Source organism: Passer domesticus, chromosome 2 (genome assembly GCF_036417665.1).
Source record: "Passer domesticus isolate bPasDom1 chromosome 2, bPasDom1.hap1, whole genome shotgun sequence".
Lineage (NCBI taxonomy): Eukaryota > Metazoa > Chordata > Aves > Passeriformes > Passeridae > Passer > Passer domesticus.
The window spans coordinates 50264234-50280465 of NC_087475.1; positions in this window are offsets into that span (position 1 = coordinate 50264234).

Below are 16232 nucleotides of genomic sequence, written 5' to 3' on the forward strand. Positions count from 1 at the left end.
TATTTTGTATCATCTGGATGAGAGAAATTCTTTTGTTTTTCTCCTTCAAAAAAGCTCAGTGTTTAGCAGCTGGGAAATGAAAATGTTAGCGGTACACCTTGCTTTGAGTTAACATTTCGTCATCCTTTTTGTTTCAACATAATGCAAAAGGTAGAGAAGTTCACATGGGAGCATATAGGAATTATAGAATCATGGAATCACTAGGATTAGAATGCTTAGCTCCATGTAGCCTCTGACTTGCCTTTTGCAATTTAACAATTTTCTCGATCTAGAATTTAAGTGTAGGTTCATTGAAGTTCAGCCAAAGAAGCTGAGACCAGAATATCTAGATTGTGATCACAAAAACAGGTCTATTGATAAAGACCATTTTTAATTTGTAATTTTGAGGTAAAGACAGAGCCTTGGTTAATTTATTAAGGAGCAGGCTGTTATTAAAAACAAAATAAAATGAAGGAAAAATCCTCCAGTCCTCTCCTGCATCCCTTCTTGAGGAGGGAATGCAGTGCTGGTGTGATGAGAGAAGCCTATTGTTTTGATTTCAGAGACAACTGAAATAACCCACAATGTTGCCATCTCAATTCTGTCTGTTTTTCTGGCCTTGGCTGAACTTTAAGATCACACACCCACCTTTAATAAGTGGTCCTTTAGAAAAGCATATATTCATAACTATGTAGACTTCCATAAATTTGGATATAGTTTGGTTTTGACTCATATTTTCCAAATAGTTTAGTGACAATCTTTGTCCTCATATTACACCAAAGCCTGTGATTATTAGAAGCCTGAAGTTAAAGTTTTTCCCTTTAAAAGGGCAGAGACTGTACCAAGAATGACCTTTTTTTTTTTTTTCCCCCTTCCTGGCCATGCCCAAGGTAGCACAGTAGTCCCTGAGCCAGCACGGTCCTGCTGCTGGTGCCTTGTCTGAATAAAGGGGCAGCATTTGTATTCTGGTACACTCTGTGCAGCCCAACAGCCACGAATTAGCACTTCTTCTCCAGATTTCTGACCCACTTATTTCCAGGGTTTGCTTTCACAGTCTGCACTTTATCTGCTGTCTCGAGGTATGGTTGGAATATGGGAAAGGTTTAGCTGTTTACAGAAGTCTGTCTAATAGTTTATCTGCCATGGCACTAGAGGGACAATGAGGACAACTCACTTAGAAAGAGTTTTATAGTTCTTTAAAATTTTATGGTCTAAATAAACCATGTAAAGTGCTGCATAAACTGTAATAACACTGGGTAAAGGCACCTTTTCTGTTTAAGGTGAGAATGATAACTTCACCAGTTTTGCTGGAGCACTAGCATGTTCATTCTGTTGGACTCATTCGTATCATTCTAGAGGCTGAAGGGCACTCACCTGAAGGTAACTGGGCCAAACAGTCCAATTTCTTTAGAAAATGTTAGATTAAGAGTATATGTATACAAATGCACCAGTGTTTCTTTTTCTAGAAGAGAAGTTTCAGCTTGACAATAATCAGATAGGATGTTTTCCAACACATCACCTCCTAGGGTTTGAGGACAGAAAGAAATGTCCAGATCATATGGTCTGCCATTCAACATAGTGTACACTGTAGGGCTTCCCCTAACAGAGTCTTTAAATCAGGCAGTGAAATTTCTTGGACTGTCATCTGACTTCATGGATGATACTGCTTATGCACAAGGACACATCACAGTGCCTGGTTAATTGTTAGGCTGTGAATGCCACCAGCTTTGGCTTTTGCCCAGAAGGGTCTGCAGTGTCTTCTTCATCAACGCCCCGAGGCTGTAGCGAGTGTTCTGCCTCAGGAGGGTATGTACAGAAGTACTTCCATTGATCAAGACCTGGGGATGAACTGTCCTGTGGTGTCCTTTGGTTCCTTGCCAGTTGTCCCTGTAACCAGTTTTTCACTGGCATTACTGATGTGGCCATGGAGTGGACCAGTTCAGGGAGCTGGTGTAGATGGAAACCCTAAAACAAGGAAAGAGGAAAAAGCAGGCCTATTTTCAGCTGGATGAGCTCCCAGAATGGGCTCACAGCATAATGGAGTTATTAGTGTTGGGCGAAGGAGCCTGATATCTAAACAGAATGAGCTCCTGTGGTCTGTCAGTAAGGCATAGTTTTCACTCCTTTACTCATCTCCTGTCTCTTTTCTAAATCTTCTTCAATTTATCAATGTCTTTTGAACTTCTGATTTCAGATGCTTCTCATTCTAATAAGGGAATTCACCAAAAAAAAGAAACATTGTCCTAGCCTCTGGGTTTTTTCCATTTGTTTCTTCAAGGTTTGAATTAGCAGGCCTAGGGGTTTAAGTGTCTCTGGAGTTTATGTTCAGTAAACAATGACTGCGAGCACCTCTATTCTGTCTCCAGAGCTCTGTCCCAATTATCCATCAAAATGCATGGGAGTTCCTAAGATGTTTTCTTATTAAACATTATGCCACAGTTTAACTTGAAACAACTAAGGAACAAAGCCTAGTAAAAGTGATCTATTTCCTACACATCAGTGTTGATGGACAGCACTGTGACATGAATTCTCATGGTTATTGCATTGGATAGGTAGTTTTCCAACCACATGAATGGATGACTAAGCATTGATTGACAGGTTGGCAGGCCTGAAGTTCCTAAATTACCCAATTTTCTTTTAGCCACAGTCCAAACAGTCCGTGCCTTTTCCCAGTCCTTGGGAACTTCTGCAGGGATCTGAGATTTTTGAGAAAGCTGCATTAGTAAATACACAGGCTTGTAAACATACCAGATACAAATTGGCCAGACCTGACTGAAAAAAATACTTGTTGCTCATATTTATTTTTATTAGTTTTGGAAGGGAAATTGATCATTATTCCTAACAGACCTGAATAGCAAAATGTTTATACTTCTCCTGAACTTACAAGCCTACAAATTCCATCTAGTAATGAATCTGTACAATTTTTCACATTGTTCCAAATAAAATTAAATAATTTCATTTGTAATCATGCTGACTACCACTTTCTTTGTGTCTTTTTTCTTACCTTATTAAATTTATGCAATGCAGTTAGTACAGTATTTGGAATTTATAGCTTTGATTTATACAGATTGGTGTAGCCTCCTCTTTCCATTTTAGACTTTATGTCTATGACTTTTTAATAGCAGCTATCTGGATCCTGTCCCAGGATGTACTGGATGACTGTTACCTCCTGTTGATCTCAACAAAATGTGCTGTCACTACAGGATGCTAATGAGAACTTAGACAAAAACTGTATTATCTTTTTTTACTTTCAGGACTTTACATTTGCAGTTATTTGCTGAACCTGTAATGTAGGAACTAGAAATTCCCTATTTTTAAAGGTAAGTGTCTTAATATGCAGCTAGTGTGAATTTATACCATCATGTTAGTTTGTGTTTTGACTGCTAAATCTCTTACTATCTGTTGTGGTGAATGTACAAAGAATACCTAGATGGATACCAGAGATCTTTTTTAGCACTCTTTCAACACATTTAAAAGTTCCTTTTTCATTAAATACTGTTATTCCTATACTCCATTTACAGAGTTACCTAAGAACATTACTGATACACATTTTGGAGTATTACACACATGGCACACAGGTCATTCCTTTGTTCTTACTTGCACTTGCACTCACTGGAGTCACTATTTTCTTATTTTTCTGAGGCCCTGCTTCCAGTATATATGAAGTGGTATGGAAATCAGATGGACAGCATAAAATTCAGCTGTGGTAAAGGCTTGTGGCCAAATAAGAGTGCCATCACTGACAACCTCTCAGCTCCTAGAGGCTACACACTTTGCCTACCCACCCCACAAATTCATGGTGTGTGAAGGCTGATACTGTTTGGAAAAATAATAAACACTTAACATTAAAAGCAATATTAGTTGTAGTAGGTTTTCTCTTTTCTCTTTGTTTTCATCAGGTTACTCCTCAAGAGAAGGCCCCATTGTAATTTTAAACACGATCTTGGCTATAATTCCCTCACTATAACCATACAGTTGTGATCTCCATTTCCCACTTGATATTGTCTTTAATAATTTCCACTTTTTCATTTACAGCATTAAATTACAGGAAATTAGAGGAAGAAATGTTTATTTAAATTAGCCTCCTTAGACAATAAGAAATTGCTTTTAATCATAATTTCGATAGCAAGCAAAGTGAAATAAAAAAGTCGCTGGCTGAAATCAGCTAGTTGTCCTCTTTATATGGAATTCCAGAAGAGGTAGCTCTGAATAAACTAGTTTCAATCAAGCAAGAAACTTTTCCTGTGGTCAAAGCATCTCTCTTCTGGAACAGCAGTTGCTTAATACTGAATGTTTTCCTCAAGATGAACTATATATCCCACAGACATTTCTCAAATACAGGACAATAATTTCAGAATAAGAAAATCATAAGAATCTCAGTAAAGCCCACAGAGCATCTCAGAGTACTGTATCACAAACCCATTTTTAAGTATGTGGCAAGGCACTGTGTGAGTTTAAAAAGGAATTGTATGTTGTAACTGTACTATGCAAAAGCAACAAGCTTTGCTGATTTGCCTTCTCTAAGGAAAGGTCATGAGAAAAATGCCTTTTGAATGTTCTTCTCATTTTTGTATGCAGAAAAACCTACAAAATACTTGTGTTGTTTTATGTATAAAGAGCTTGTGGGTTAGGATAAAAGGGCAGACTAGAAAGGGTGGCACTTTTGTGGGTGTTTGCTACCAGAGCAGAAGGAGGAAGTGCATGAGGACTGGAAACAGCCTCAAACTCACAGGCACTGGTTCTTGAAGGGGATTTATCTACCCTGACATCTGCTGGAGAAGCTACACAGTCCAGAGAAGCAAAAAGAGTCCAAAAAGAAAGCTCTGGTGACAACTTCTTGTCCCAGGTAGTGGAGAATCCCACAAGGAATGATGTGTTGCTGAACTTCATACTTACCAACAGGGAAGGCTTGGAGATGTTAAGGTTGGGAGCAGCCTTAGCTGTTGTGACCACGAGATGGTGGAGCTCAATCTTGGGTGAGGAGGAAGCAGGGCAGCAAGTAACATTGCCATCATGGGCTGCAGGAGAGCTGGCTTTAGACTCTTCAGGATTCTTCTTGGAAGAATCCCATAGGAATGTGCTCTGCAGGGAATGCTGACGTCTAAAGATCAGTTCCTCCGGGCTGAAGAAAAATGCATCGTGATGAGCAATAAATTGGGCACTGGGGGCAAGAGACCTGTATGGATGAACAGGGAACTCCTGTCATTACTGAAGTGTAAGCAGGAAATACACAGGAGATGGAATCAGGGTCGGGCCCTTTGGAATGAATATAGAGAGATTGTCAGGTGAAGTAGAAATGAGACAAGGAAGGCCAAGTCCATCTGGAATTGAATCCAGCCAAGGATGTCAAGGACAACAAGAAGAGCTTTTTCAAATACATCATTGACAGCTAAGGGTAGTGTGGCTCTGTTACTAAATGGAGAGGGGACCCTGCTAACAAAGGGTGCAGAGAAAGCAGAGCAACTGAATTCAGTTTTTGCATCCATCTTCACTGGCTAGACCAGCCCTCTGGCATCTCTGACCCTGGAGACCAGGGTAAAGGGATGTCAAAGGACTTTCCCGTGGTCAAGAAAGTTTGGTTTAGAGAACACCCAGGCAAAATGGACATTCACAAATCCGAAAGCCCTGACAGGATGCATCCATGAGTACTGAGAGAGCTGGTGGATACCATAGCAAAGTCACTCATGGTCATCTTTAGAAGGTCATGATGATCAGGAGAAGTGTCTGAGGACTGGAAGAAAGCAAATGTCACCCCAGTCTTCAAAAGGCCCTCTTTTGGTATGGGACAGGAACAAAGAGGATGGACTTTGGTGACAGAGTGCAGAGAAACGGTTTCCATAAAATGCTATCTTTATCCTTTTTGCTGAATTCCTGCTTCAACTTATATTCACTTCCATGTAGGAAGTGTGTGCAAACATGTCTATCCTGAAGCCTAGGTTTAAAATCCACTCTGGGTATTGTGGAAGTTAGGTCTGAGCTTAAAGAAAGGTGCTTTTGTGAAAAGTAGATTGCAAAGATTTCCTTGAATATTGTATGTTGCTGAAGTGTTAAGGCACGAAGGGTATAAGAATGAATAAAACTGAATTATGCTGGAGCTGCAAAACCAGGCATGGATTGAACATACCTGTAAACCAGGAATGTTTGTATAGCAGGTGTTAGTTCTGGCCTGTTTCTGTTGAAAATGCTGCTACCAGGACAAGGAAGGTAAATGGATATTAACCTAACAGTGTTCTGAGCCAACTCTTCCACAGTTAAGTGCTCCACATGTGAGGCATGTAAAAATGTGCCAGTGACACAGAGATACTCTGTGAGAGCCAAGTGTCTTTGTTCAGCTGAAGAAGTGGAGGTTGCACTGAGTTTGTTGCTAAGTTAGAGCAATAGCAGCTACTGCTCTAGGCAAATGGCTTTCTAGAATTAGAAGCCATTACTGTCTGAAGTGACAGATTTAGAAAATGTCTCTATATTAATAATTAGCTCACTCACAAAGCTGCAGCTACCTGATAGTATATTTGTCCCACATTTGAGCATGTTTTATTTTTCTAAACCTTTCCAATGGTCATCACTGGTAGTTTATTCCATTTGACAAATAAGTAGTAAATGAAGGTGTTCTCATAGATTGGAACAATCTGCATGTTTTCATTTTTTATAGCTCCTCCAAGGATGTAATTGAGATCCTGAAGAGCTTTAGCTCTTTATACTACTGAAAGCCACACTCAACAGCTTTTTGTAAATTTCCAGTTTAAGAACTGCTGAGTAATTATTCAAGTGTTTATGCAGATGGAAAAAAAAAAAAAGACAATACTTTGCTGCAGAATTTTGTTCTCTCTTCTCTGTTTCATTTGCCCTTTCTTCAGCTCAAAAATGTCTAGTTTAGATATTGTTTCATATGGTGGAATATCTTTCTGAAGTAGCTGAGAAGGAACTGAACCTGTCCTTTGTCAGTAAAATACTGCATTAAATTCTCCTTTCCATAACGCATGCAGTTTTCCTTCACTTATTGAAGAGAATAACAATTTTTTAAATATATTGCTGCCCTACAGTTGCTGAGGATCACATATCATTCTGAATGTGTATGACCCACCATTAGTTTTTGCAATGGAACTAAAAATCTGCCAAGCTGTGTCATAACACAGTAATGGAAATAGTAGAGATTACTTCACATATATTGTCTGAAGATTGGTATGACCAACTGCAAGTAAATGGGAACAGGATTGGTATTTGATATCTCTCATTTAATCTTTGGTATCTCAATGAGTCATTTTAAGATTAAAATTGTTTTCATTATACTTTCTGCATGAAAGACCAAAAGAATCTGTATTTTTAATAGAATTTATTCAGGAAAGCATTGACAAAAAACATGAGTACTTTTAATATTTGTTTCTACATCAAACATGCTGAGATGAGGCTCAAAAGCTCACCTGAGAATTCACATTTGCCTCATTGCTGTTAGTAAGAGCTGTAATTATCTGTATCTTTTGGAAGTACTTAAAATGAAACACAACCTAATTCTCAGTTATAGAACAATGTAGTACAACAAAGACATTGTAATCTATTTTTTTCATTATAAGATGCAGGTGTGTAGCCAGGAAGAACACTAACACAATTATTTCTTTGTAAACCTTAACAGTACATAAACATTTACTGGAGCATTAAAAATCAGAATTTATTCTGACTTTTTAACAGCAGAACCTTTCTGTTGAACAGGTAGGCAAAGAGCTTGACTTTCTGTGATACTTTCACTCTCAGAGTCCTGTTTTCTCTCCTTTAATTGCCAGTAACATCACTACTCAGTGATCTTCGTGGGGGCTTAGGGTTACCTTAATTGCCTTCCCCTTCACTCCCAACAGTGTTAGTGAAGCCAGCATTTCCAGCAGAGTCCCTGGGGTCTTGCTGCTGCTGAGTGTGATGCATTCCAGAGCCCTGTACCCCAGAGCAGCACTCACCAACCACACTGCAGGGCTTAGCAAAGTATGATCCCAGCAGAGACTGAGCCTAGACTGGGGTAGGACAGTCTAGGCTGACAATGACCTAATTAGGCACTGTAGGACTGAGAGGTACCACAGAGTTTTCATCAACATCCCTAGCCCTGGGTTAAGGACATTGGGATTCTTGTGTGGATTTATTTTGTTTAAATATTAAAGCAACCACTGACATCTTTCAATTTTTCATCTGTCCACATCTTTTACAATTTTTGGATTCTTAGAGCCGAAACCCAATGGCTGAGGAGAAAGTTCCAAATGTGTTGTGACAGGGAAGGACATGCTACGCTTTTTACCTTCTGAAATATTAAGTACTCAACTGTTCAACAGCTTGTGTAGTTCAGGAGTAAAACAAATGAAGAGAAATGTAAGTTGAACAAGGGTCTTCTAGAAACAAGTGTGCCAGGTCAGGTCACAGATTCATTTAGCCCGGTATTGTCTTTCTCCAAGTGAGCAATAAGGAAATTTAGGCAAGAAGGGGAGAAGGCAAGACTGCGGAGGCACACAAATGTAAAGCAGACATGTAATGGTATTTCCTACTCCCATTTTCAGATTCTAAATCAGTAGCTTTGTCCTTGTATCTTATAATGCTTGGTGGATTTCTAGTCCATGACTTTATGTGGTTACTTTTCAAACACCTGTGAACTTTTGCAATCTTCAGCATCTTCCAGCAGAGAATTCTAAGACTTTAGCAATATCATGTTAAAGGGCTTCATTACCCTTTTTGTTTTCAACCTGCCACACATTTTTATTTGACAACCATGTTTGACAACCTAGTTCTTATATAGAAAAAGAATCAGTCCTCATTCGCCTTCTCCCTGAGATGACTATTTTTTTAAGCCTTCTGTCATATTATCTCCCTAAGTCTTCACTTTCTGAGGGTAAACAGCCCCTGTCTGGTTGGTCATTGCTTGCCATTTCCTGCCTCTGGTCAGTCTTGTGCTATTTTCATCTTCAGTGTGGTTTCTCATGTTCTCTTTGTTGCTTGTAGAGCTCACAAATGTAGTTACATTGATTCCTTTAGATACACTCCTGCAATTCATAGTCTGGAAGTGAGGAGCTGAACTGGATCAGACAAAAAGTCTTTTTACTGACTTGTCTCAGAACACCCATATAGCAGGTATCTAGGGAAGTATATAAGACTAGAAAGTTCTTAAATCCTTTTAAACCTCAGAGGTTTAAAGAACCTCAAAGGTTCTTTGAATCTTTTAAACAACTGCAAGTTGTTTTTCATACCATTTTCAAATGGTGCAATATTTAGACTTGTCCACAAGAGAGTTTTTAACCCTTTCAATCCCCAGCTTTGACCTCTACTGTTCAATAATAAACTACAAAAGTGGCTCAGTCTACTGATTGCAAGTTCTGTTGTGACTGTCAAAAACAGGAAGAGATTTCCGTCTTAGGAAAGATTGCATTATATTATAAAAACTTCTGAAAAGTAGACAAGCCCAGAATATTCAGCCATAACTATTAATTGGAAGAATAAAATTTTTCTATTCACTCAGAAAAGTAATTTCCTGGGGGAAAAAAACACATTGACATCTGAAGCTGGCTCTGCTCTGAATTTGTTCTGCAGTAACAAATAAATACAGAATGCTGCAAAATGCAGTTAGCAGATCATGAACTGTTGACTGCAGAAGATCCTTGCTGAAGCCTGGTTTCAGGCAATACAGTGGTGTGGGCAAACTTATGAATGCCCTCCTTGTGTAGGCCTTCTAATGAACTCAAAAACCTTCACTAATTAACGTTTTGGTCATCTAAGAAACTGATCATATATAAATATAATGACTTTATAAAGGAATGAATCACTTAAAATGCAATTAAAAGCTGCTGCTTCAGCATGGATCTTTGAAGTCAGTTGGGAATAATTAACTTCAAGATGATTTATTGAAGAGATTAATCTTTCACTTAGAGCTGGAGTAATCTATATTAATTCTTCTGAAAAATATTACAGTTTTAATGGTTACAGGATGAGCCAAGATGGTGTTACTTGTTTTTGCTATTGCCCAATAGATGCTCGCCTCAGTGCCTCTTTGTGTGTGTAATTTGTTTTAACTGGCACATACCTAATTAGGTAGGTTCATATCTTGAACATTATCTTTCTGGATGCAAGGGTTTTATAAAAGGCAGAAGAATTTCACAGAGCAGATCTTTCCACTTTTTGCCATACACACCAACATAATATCAAATCATAAATTGTTTTTTTGTTGTCAAATTTCCCATTGAAGTCATAAAGCCACAGGAAGTTAAGTGCAAATGTAAGGTCTTGTTGATTTGTGATTAACAAAGATAATGCCTACAATCTGTATATGCACTGTAGGCATAATAGTCTTATTTCTTTGGGAAACAAGCATTTGTGGATTTAATTGGATGTATGTATAATAACAAATTTGAATCCATATAACATAAAGTGTGCTCTTTGTGTCAGTTTTTGACTTCACTGTTTTTGGTAAACAAATAGACCTAACTTTGCTGTAGAAAACAGTTACTTTGTACATCTACCTTGAAAAAAAAATCTGAGCACTTCTGTGTACGTGTTTCTCTTCTCTTTCAGCGAGTTCTTCACATTATAGTTAACTCACAGTTTGTCTTAGAAAAGCAGACTGTGTTGCTCACATCTCTGACCCTTTTGGGTTTCAGTCAGTCTGAGAATAAGCCTTAGATTGTTGACAGTATGTTCATCTCCATTTCTTCCCAGAAGCTTTTAGCCTCACAAATAATAAGCTAAAATCAATAAAGCTTGGAAGAAACTAAACATTACGTTTCCTACATGATTCTTTTGAGGAATCAAGTTGTTTTATATTGTTTGATTTTATATTCCCATTATCAGCCTCCTTACATTTAATTTCCAGTGTACATGAAGGACAGCAAACTAAGGCAGACAGGCTAGTTGCAGAAAAACACCACCAGTTATGCATGACAATCTTTTCCTCAGAAAACCTGAGCTTGAGGAACCCTGTATTTTCCTTCCATGTCATGCATATGTCTCGCATAACACGTCAGATAAATATCTTCAATATAGCTGATATCTTTGCTTAAGATAACAAGAGGGAATCTCTGGAATAGCAGCTCGCAAGATGCCTTCCCGAATGGTCCCTTGTTGTTGGTCTTATTAATATTCAGTATCTTCTGTCAGAGATGTAAAAAAGTACTTTGAGCCTTTCTGTTATTAGGAGCAGGCACGACAAGTGACAGCAAAATGATTGCATGAATTAACCAGAATAGCTTTCTGCTGGAGAGAAGCTAAAGCTTGCATTTGTGTTTTTAAATGCATTGTGTTTTTAAGCTTATTTTGCTTGTTCTGTTACATTAACACTGCCACAGTTTTATCTGTGCCACCCCACCACTTCCTTTTGCTTGCGATGCATTTCATCACCTGCCAGACTGTCTGATCTCCTACTAGCCCCAAAATCTGGGCAATTGGCACACACAGAGCTTGATGGCAGAGCAGCAGCTGGGCAACTTGCAGTGCATGCTCTAACTTGGGTACACCAGTCTGTGTGTAAACAACTTCCAGTTCAATAATCCCACTTTTTATTAAAGCTTGTTTTCTCTCTTTGTCAGCCAGTAAGGCCTGGCTGACGCAGGAAGGAGAAATTTTTGCGGTAATGAGATTTCAAAAGACAAGTTAAATTTGTTCCTGTAGAAAAGGAAGGACATGAGAAGTAGGAAGTGCTGAGTACAAATATGATTATGAGAAGTTTACAGGCTCTAACAAGATCTTCAGACACCAGAAAGGCCACCTTTGCACAACCCCCAACTCTGGACTCTCACAGCCAGCCAGAATGTGACAAAGGACATATCCATGTGTGTCTATGCTTTTCTGAAAGAAGCTCTTTGTTTCAGCTGGTCATAAAAGCCTGGAAGGGAAACTTCCACCCTCTATTTAGTTACTCTAAGAGATCATTATGGTTTCTGCTCTTGGCAAGTCCAACCATCTCAGCTGCTAGAACAGGAAGATCCATGAACAAGGACTTTATACTCAGTATTACCAATGGCTCTTGTGTGAACTATGGACTTTTGAAATTTCCCCTCGTTTTCCCTTCTACCTCCAAAAAATAATTTTAAGCTGGGGAAGACAGTTTTACTGTGTTTCCTCTGTTGTCAGTACAGTAAAACAGCCACTGTCATGGGTAGCTTCTCAGTGTATAGACTGTAAGAAGAACTCAGAGAGGAGACATTTAAAACTCATACTTCCAATGTATGATAGGAATAAATACAAATTTTCTTTTTTTTTTGTCTGCTTGTAACTCAAACAACGTAGTAATAGCACCTAAAATGATTTAATATATCCTGTTACACAAAGTTCTTTGAGATGGATAAGGTGCAGCAACAGAAGAAATACGAGATTACAAAACCAGAAGAAACATTGGTTGGTTCAGATTATCACATATCAGATGATTTCTGTATCAGCTAACTAATTTTAAGGTGTGAAATAAATGCTTTGAACTCATAGAGAATATTTAAATAAATGCAAATGCCTAAGGATTTTATTGATTAAATATCTATCTTATGGATAATATGACAAAAAATATACTCTCAGCTCAATATTTGGCTAGAAGTTCCTGTTGCATTCTGCAGTATTTTTTTTCCCTTGGTAAGTACTTTCAGGAAGAAATTTGGCCTTTTAATTGTTTCATAGATGATTTCAAGAGGCTCAATAACTTCTTTTTGTGGACTGGGAAACATTTATTTCTTGTCTTAAATGTGGCTAACTTACACGCATCCTTCCTGTATTACAAGTATCATGTTTCACTTATGACCTCTCCACTGTCAGCCTTAAAATTGGTTCCACCACTATCCTCTGGCTTAATAATATTCCACTATTGATATGCAGACACTCAAAAAATAATTTTATCTTTTCCAGTACTGCATTGTGACTGATCCAGGGTCTTGTGAGTAATCTGTGTCAGGAACAGGAAACCAGCTCCATTTCCTTAATGGCAGCTAGCGATTTACTCACTACAGAATCACTGGAAAATAAATTACAGTGTAATCTGTAGTCTGGAGAAGCTTTCTAGTGACTCTCAGGGGCTTTAAAGCCAGGAGTTACTTCATTTTTGGCGTTACATCTGTATGGCTGAGTTCAGGCCAAGCATTTATTTTTCACTACAGAAGCTGCCTCAGGGCACAGTGATTGTTTATCAGCTCTTTCTTTGCTTGTGTACTCTAGCCCCACTAACTTATCAGTTGTCTTCCTTTTTTTTGTAGTGTACATTAACACAAAGCTTTGGGAACTTATCAGGAAAAAATTAATGTGCTCTCTTACATGCAGACGGGTGAAGAAATGAGTTTTGCAAAACTTCAGACAACAAATATATAAATGCCATTGTCTTTAATACAGACCCAATTTATAAGCCGTTAACACTGGAAATTACCAATTACCAATTGCCTTCATTGCTGCCTTCCTACAGATATCTCCAGTGGCAAGAAAGTTTAGAAATAAAGGAATGGAACATTATTTTGTTGCACAGTGGTGCCAGATTATTGTTTCCATTTTTCTTGCAGAAACTTTTCCCCAATTCTGCTTTAACAAAGAAAGGGTGTCTACATTTTTGTACCTCCAGCACCTGGGTCCTCATCCTCATTGCCTTGTGGTTCCCCCAATCTTTCTCTCTCTCTCTCTCTCTCTCTCTCTCTCTCTCTCTTTAACAGTCAAAAAGAATGAAAGAAAATGTTTGATGAAATTTTTAATAATAGTCACACAGCAGTATTCTAATACTGATATAGTGCCTGGGGATAACCATCTCTGGGCAGTATAAAATTACTCTTTTATTCTGTACTGCATGTACTACCTGTGTACTGAATATTTTTACTATCTGTGATATTAGAAAATTGTTTTGGAAACACTACAGTTTTTAGTGAACATTTTATGTCATTTTAAAAAGAAAAATATACAAACTGTATCTTAGATGTGACCTCTCTCTCCCTGCTAAGCTTTGGGACTGTTGAGCCGCCTCAAGCCAAACTGGAAGACAAATAGGAGCTCAAAAGACAATTGTGTTGCCATCCTTCTAATGAATGCTGATGCTTGGGCAGAAAGGAGGCCCAAGCTAATGGCCTGACTGGGAGAAAGTGAAGGATCTGGCCAGTGCCTCAACACATGCTTTTGTCCAGGATATTGCAGCATTGGTGCCTCTTTTTTTTATGGGCCCAATAGGGATGTGGAGTTGGGGTCCCTATGACAGGTGAGAACCTGGGAGCAAGACTCCATTTCTAATAGACCTGGGCTTTGTTTGATTTCCTCCTTATAGAAAAATTATGCTTTATAAGCTCTTTACTTGGGTGATTCTGAGTATACGAACAGAAGGATGAATTTGATCCTTATTTTTTTGATGGGGAAGTGTTTTTGACAAAACACCTGTGCAAGAGAAATCTACCATGCTAGTCTGCCTGCTTACTTCTATGCTTCCTTTCCTGTGTTTAACTGTTTTATCTAGCTGCTATATAGTTTTTACTATGCATCTTCTTGCTGTACAGCTTCTTACAGCTTTTTCAGGCAGTTCTGCTTGCTTTTTTTCTAGGTAGATAGCCACCTATTGTCCGACTTTCTACTCTTGGCCTTAAAAGACTTCATTTTATTGTGCTTAAACCATAATTAAAAAAGAGAAAGGTTACAGAAGTGTTTAGGGTTGGCAATAAGGATGAGCACTTCTCTTGGAAAAGTACAGCAGCTGAAGGAATCTAATCTCAGGAACTAGGGTGAGATATGGGGAGCTTTGCAAGGAGCTGGATATGCTACATGCGTTTCAAATTATAAACTGTGATAGAACCACTTTTCGGCACTTTCAGAACCTTTTAGATATAGGTCAAAATAACAGAATGCTCTGTGGTCATGATTAAAATTGGTTCCAGGAGAAAGAGACTAAAATATCTAACCAGCACCTATTGTCTATGACAAAGAGAAAAGGCCTCATAAACCATGATGGAGGTCTTCTATCCTATTTGATGGAAGAACAACAATTTCAGCACCATTACTTTCCCTGACAATGGGACCAGGATGTGCTCCATGAGGACAGGAAGGCCACCCTCACCTCAGTGACAAACAGTTAACTGGCTGTATGAGTCCCACTGCATTGCTATATTGGACTCTTCTTACACATGCAGTGAAGACAGTCTCTGTAAATCTTCTCATCCCCCTGTGATCATTCTGATAAACTCTAATCCTGCTCTGTGACCATTAGAGTATCAGAAATCAATAGCAGAGGCACCAAGAGTCCATGACCCAGAAATTAAAAATTTACTTATAGAGACATGATTCAACAGCTTACTGAAGAATTATGCACTGCATAAGGTATCAGTGCAATTAAAGGAAAGGAAAGAGGTTTTCTTTTAAATGAAAGTGGTTGTTACTGATGCTAGATATCTTTGGTAGCTTAGATAAATCTAAGTTCTTATAAATTCCCTGATGGCACTTGCAAGGAGAGGCTTCTCTGTGTTCAGTACAGAAGGAGCCATTTTAGATTGAAGCATTCTAATATTTTAGCACTAAGCTAATCTTTACAACACTGAGACAAGTGCATGTACCTGTTATTTACCACTGACATGTCTTAAGTAGTTTCTGGGAAACACTGGCTCACCTCTTGCATCCTCCCCATTTTTCTGCTTCCTGCAAGGAATGTTTACCCTTAAGAGTAGGCTCTTGAGATCCCCAAGCTGTTGAGGTTTTCGTGGTGCAGGTGATTGTATTCTCTAAAGTTTTATACACCTAAAGGTACCTAGGACTTAAAAATCCTTTCACTTATCATATCTAAAACTGAAGGTCAAAAAGTTTGATTTACCATTCTTGAAAAGAAGAACTTTTTATGATGTATGGGCTCCTTTTGTGTTTTTATATCTATTCATTCCAGAACTTTAGAGACGCAGACACAGTCAAGTCAATTCAAGTTAAGTTTTTAAACATTTTTTAAAAAAACTCAGCATGCCAAAACAATTCTTATTAGAACAAAAGCTGAAATGCTAAGACATAATTTCAAGCCCTATGGATTATCTGATAGTAAATAGGGATTTTTGGGGCTCTGTTGTACAGCCAATTTGTCCTACATATATAGTAAGAAAAGGAAAGCTTTTCATCAGTGTGTTCTGCTTGAGAGTTATTGTTTCCTTCCCCCAAAATACCTGGTCCATTGGCATTGTATCTGTGGCTCCTTAGGCTTATCTGCAGTGAGGTAATTTCAAGCTCATACTGACAGTGTTTATGTAATTGCATGCAAGAAGTCTACTCAGGATCTAACTTCATCTTGCAAACTTTACATTTTATCGTTTGCATTATGA